The sequence below is a fragment of the Notothenia coriiceps genome, unplaced genomic scaffold (genome assembly GCF_000735185.1).
Source record: "Notothenia coriiceps isolate Sejong01 unplaced genomic scaffold, NC01 NC01_scaffold00016810, whole genome shotgun sequence".
Classification (NCBI taxonomy): domain Eukaryota; kingdom Metazoa; phylum Chordata; class Actinopteri; order Perciformes; family Nototheniidae; genus Notothenia; species Notothenia coriiceps.
Window position 1 is genome coordinate 10,519 of NW_011349511.1, and position 5,568 is coordinate 16,086.

Sequence of the window (5,568 nt, forward strand, 5' to 3'; positions counted from 1 at the left end):
ACTGTTGATTTCTGAAGAGTTTACGTTTCGGAAAAACGATGGTTGTTAACAAGTGGCTGAATAGGACTACAGAAGTTGTGGAGGCCGTTGTAAATCATTACACCGAACACCTAAACACTCCGATAAGTATGTTTGCCATGTTCTGCTTGAAAGCAAGTACCTGCCTCCTGCAAACTGTTAAAACAAACGCTTCAACTCGTACCATTTAGAATCTGTATGTTTGAATATGGATCTTAAGTTGGCGTGACGTTGAAGCAGCGACCCTGCTGCACTCGGCTGTAGTTTGTTTATAGCATAACTTTAGCATTTAGCTTCTGGCGATTAGATTTATGATTCGAAAATTATACATGTGGATATTATCCGGCTGAACAAAACGTGCATTCATCAAACAGGTTCGTTTTCCACAGACCTTATTTCGAGCTATTTTCCAAAATCCTATGGAGAAATCCCGTTGCTTTTTTTGTCGAGGGAACCCATGCGCAGCTTACTTCCAGGTCGGCCTACGGAAATACGTCATCCCTGCACCGCTCTATTAAATATAATGTAACATGCTGTACGGACAGGTGCATCCTTCAATAGTGTTTTTATTTGTCAGACAGTTTCTAGATTGGTTATCTTCACGGTCATCTGTATCATTTCCTTACTTTCTAATCCTCGTTTATTTCTATTTCTATTTTAAGATGTTCATATTTTAGTTTTATTTCTACTCTTTTGATTTGTTATTATGTGCAATGCCTCGTTTTGTTTTATGCTGCTGCAACACTTTTTTTGTGTATGAAAATGTGCTGTATAAATAAACATACCTTCCCCTTCACCACTTGGGTCTGCATGTATGTAAAACAGGTGAATTATGAATAAATCAAGTTGAGTGTTTCTGTACCATTTCCTCCAGACAAGCGCAGGCTGCCATCTGTCAGAGGAGCTCTTCAGAGGCTCTTCTCCTCCACCTCTCTGTCGGGTCAGGCTGAACCTCAGGTAACATCAGCCTCAAACGCTCTTGACCTCTGACCTCTAAATTCTGAGTGTGTATTACTGCTCCGCTGTCGAGGTAGCAGCGACAGCTCAGACAGCGTCAACCTCACATGAAGGAGCGTGACATGATGCAAACATGAAGGAGAGGAGGACATGTTGTGAAGTGAAACCAGCAGGGGCCATCTTATCATCGTCTGCATTTCAAACTGACTGCCTGTCCATCTGTGTGTTTGTTTATCAACACAAACAAACACATTAAAAAGATAAGAGATAGTTTGAAACCAGGAAAAGATGCAAAATGACTTTCCGAAATTGAAGATTATATCTAGTCTCATAATTGATGTTATTTCAAATCGCAAAAACAGCAAAATTGAAATTTGAAGGTTTAAGATAAATAACATTGAAACACCATCTCTCCCTCTTCCTCAGGAGACCGCCGCCCCCACGCTGACGGACCCCATGTCTCCAGAGGAGGTACTGACCCCTATTGATTTACCTTCCACACATCCAACAGTGTAACAACCAATCAATGCTTATCAATAATTATAAACACTGTGTACTCTGAGTCTGTCTCTCTGCCTCTGTGATTGGCTGATGCAGATTAAAGCGTGGGAAGAGGAGGAGCTGGATAAACCAATCGATATGGAGCAGATCCGGATAGACCCCTCCCCCTTTCAGCTGGTGGAGAGGACCTCGCTGCACAAGGTGAGCCCGGAAACACCTGGCGGACACGATGTCTCATACAAAGATCATATACAGACACTGATTATGCAATCACAAGTCATGGGCACTTACCATTTTACATTTTTAAGCGGAAGATTTTAAATGAATAGGTTGAAATTTGGGGACAATACTCCAGTTTTTGTATGAATGAAACAAACATTAGTGGATATATTTTGTCTCTGAGTATTAAAAACCGTTATGCAGTGTTTGGACATTTGATATTGTATGTAGTGAGGTGCTGTATTGGTCGAAACTAGACAAAATCATTGGATGAAAGCTGAAAGAAAAGTGTAATCGGATACAAATCCCTTTGACTAAACTATCGATGTACAGTATAGGCTACATTGAGTGATCGATATTTCAGTATTTTGCATGAAATCTTGTTATAACTCCCCAGATTTCAGCTTTGGCACAAAGTTGCACTTTAAATCTAGTATTTCATCTTTAATTGGGGCTGACCAATCTTTAAAAATGCTGCAAAATATATTTTTAAATAGAAAGAAGCAGCAGCAGTGTTGCATACATGGGTCATGTTGTTGTCGGCCATGAATCTCTTCCTTTAGGAGAGTAGAATAATGTTTAACAGTTGGAGCACGATGTTTGTTTTTAGAAGGCTAGGTTTTGCAAAGTCTATCCGTACAAATGCATTATTAACAGACCTGAATAAGTATTACCGTGCCATCCCCACTGATAAACCCTCTCAACACATTCATCCCTTACTCCAACTGCATCTCTTTGATGCATTGGAGCTCACAGGAATCTGAAACACAACCGATGCAGGCCTTGAGGTTGTTTTGTGGTCTGAATCCGTGCTTAGGAATCCTGCTTACAGTTGGACAGAATCAATCTAGCAAGTTTTCAGTCTTTAAAGGTCTCCTATTATACTGTTTTTCATCAATGTATTATAGGTCTCAGATATATACAAAACGTGTCTCTGAAGTGATTGGCTCTCAATACCAAACATATCATTGTAGCATCCCATAATCCCCTCTGTTTCAGTCCTGTTTCAAAAGTGCTGATTCTGTGTCTGTAGCTTTAAATGCTAATGAGCTGCTGCTGGCCACGCCCTTCTGAGAGATGATTGGTTTAAAAAACACACAATGGTGCTCTAGGAGGAGATTCAGGTGATAAGGTGTGGGGGGGGGGGTTACCTTGGTTGGTGATTGGCTAATGGTTATTCAAGCCAAAACATCGTTATGACATCATAAAGTGGCCAAAATCTGATCAGCTCATTTTCAGACAGGTTTTTATATAAATGGATCAACAAAAAGAGAGAGAATCTTTGTTCCTGATACTTTCCAAATCTCTCTTATACACATATTTATGCATAGAAGACATGAAAACGTGGATTTTGCAAAATAGTTGACCTTTAAGCTAAGCTAAGCTAACTGTTTGTTGGATGTTGTTTCATGGGTCATGCATAAAACATTAGAGTGGTAGCAATCTTCTAATTTAACTCTCGGCAAGATGGTGTTTTAAAATGATCTCCCACAACGTCAAAGTATATTTTAAAACGTTTCATTTATTGAATTCTCACTTTCATTTAATTATTTTTGGACATTCCTAATTACTGTGTGGTTCTGCTTGTACTCTTCTGTTCTAACTCTCTTTTATCAACAGTTTAAAGGGGCCCTTCAACAATGTCAGGTTTATCCTATAAAAACTGTTGTAAAGTTGTTGTAAATGTCAGGGTTTGTATCAGCTTATGCTTAGAAACTAGACATTTTTAAAAGTGAACTAGAGTCACAGACTAGGGTTTAATGAAACATTCGGAGGGATGGTCTTCTTAGAAAAAATTGCAGCATGGGAATTGTAGGATCCAGTTATTATGGAGCTTGACCCTTGACACATACAAAGTTTGGAGGTCTCTCTTCTACATTTTATTTTGAGTTCCCCAACTTCCTCAATCTTTAAAATCCTGAATTTGAATTCCGTTACCTGGTGCTGTATTTCTCCCTATAAGTCCTCTCTTCGGGACACATTGTTTATGAGGTGCCGTGCAGCCATGCAGACAGAACGCCATCACACTACAACACATTAAATAAATAAAGATTGAGATTAACCCCTGACTGTCCTCTCTCTCCCTCAGACCCACACCCTGTTCTCTCTGCTGGGGCTCAGCCACGCCTACGTCACCAGTATTGGGAAGCTGGTGGGCGTCGTGGCACTCAAAGAGGTAAACTCACATTTCATTTGGATAACACTTTAGATTAAGGTACACATATTCACCATCAACTAGTTCAATCAGGAGAGACGGTTTTGATGTAAGAATACATATTTATTGCCAGGAATACACAAATGAATGTAATGGAGTTTTGGCGATTAGGCCCCGTTGTGCAGGAGTATCATTCGGGAGGGGAGAACCGATCCGATTAAACCCCCCGGGGTCTAGACCCTGGTGGTGGTGAATGGATAGTTGGGGTCGGTCTGAAGGGGAGTGGCTTAGCTTGACCCTGGTGGTGGTGAATGGGTAGTTGAGTTCGGTCTGAAGGGGAGTGGCTTATCTTGACCCTGGTGGTGGTGGATGGGTAGTTGGGTTCGGTCTGAAGGGGAGGGGCTTAGCTTGACCCTGGTGATGGTGTATGGGTAGTTGGGTTTGGTCTGAAGGGGAGGGGCTTAGCTTGACCCTGGATTCAGAGGGACAGGAGGTGAAAAGGGGTGGAGGAGGGTTGTGTCGAGTCACCTGAAAGGACAGCTGTCAGGGGCTATGATAGGCTTGTGAGAATAGAGCGAAGTGATTGGTTAAGCTGGGGAGTGACGCCCCCGATCACTTATTGAGAGGAGAGAGAGTGTAAATAGAGAGAACATGGAAATAGTAAATGAGAAAAGACGGTCTTCCTGGTTGAACTTGTGCTGAGCTTCATTTGTTAATTAACATGCATATTAATAATGTTCTATGATAACATGCAATTACGTATCTGCCACTACGTTTTGTTGCACTACTAAATACTGTTAATCTTTACATTAATGATGTGACCATCTATGTTTCCTGTAGATATTTAATTGCTCTTTTTACTTCACTGTTAGTGTACAGTTTTACTTTTATGCTGTTTGTGTTTGTATTGTATTTTTGTAACGATGGCACAACAATTTCCTTCGGGATTATTAGAGCCAAACTTCTAGTTTATTAGGGAACATATTCTGAGTTAGAAATACCTCATTTTAAGTTATTTTGACACAACTAACACTTGTAGTTTCATGTCTTGTTACATAAGAATAGATAATATCTGTTAGGTGTTATTATGGGAGAATTACTATTCTTGTGGTACTGATGCCTTATTAGGCCCATATTGAGCGTATTAAGACCAAAACTCATGTACAACAACGTCCTTACTTGCAACAAATAAGCACTAATTAGAGGGTTATTGAGGAAAAACTCTCAACTAATGGCTTATTACTTGTAGAATATGGTCATAATAAGGCATTAATACGTGTTTTATAATGACTAATAAAGTGCCAATAAACTGCTAACATGCATGTTAACTAGTTATTACATTACATTGCATTTTGCATTGTAATGCAACATATAGTTGATGTTGAATATGTGTACCTTAATATAAAGTGTTACCTTTATTTGTACTCTATCTGCATATCTGTTTGTGTCCTCTGTTGCTTTGATGCAGTGTGACGGTGAGCTGTGGTGATCTCATGTTGGGCAGTTGTTTCTTTAATGCTTCACACTCTGGTTCATGCAGTTATTACATCAACTCGATTCTCTGCGTTGGATGCACGTGTTCATACGTCGTCACTTCAACACATTTTATTAACCCTTATGTTGTGTTGGGGTCTCCCGTGACCCGTTTCAAGTTAAAATTATAATAACTACCCTCTAGTTTTTTTTATCGGAACAAGGCTTCATGATATCCTCCACAA

At 40.0% G+C, this 5,568-nt stretch overlaps 1 long non-coding RNA gene across 1 annotated transcript; it reads left to right on the plus strand.

The window, feature by feature from the left end:
• Window positions 1-867: 867 nt before the first annotated feature.
• LOC104949773 (uncharacterized) lies at window positions 868-3,868 on the plus strand. The gene is made up of 4 exons (XR_798841.1): window positions 868-975; window positions 1,402-1,446; window positions 1,573-1,677; window positions 3,785-3,868. It is a non-coding gene; the product is annotated as an uncharacterized lncRNA (long non-coding RNA).
• Window positions 3,869-5,568: the final 1,700 nt, after the last annotated feature.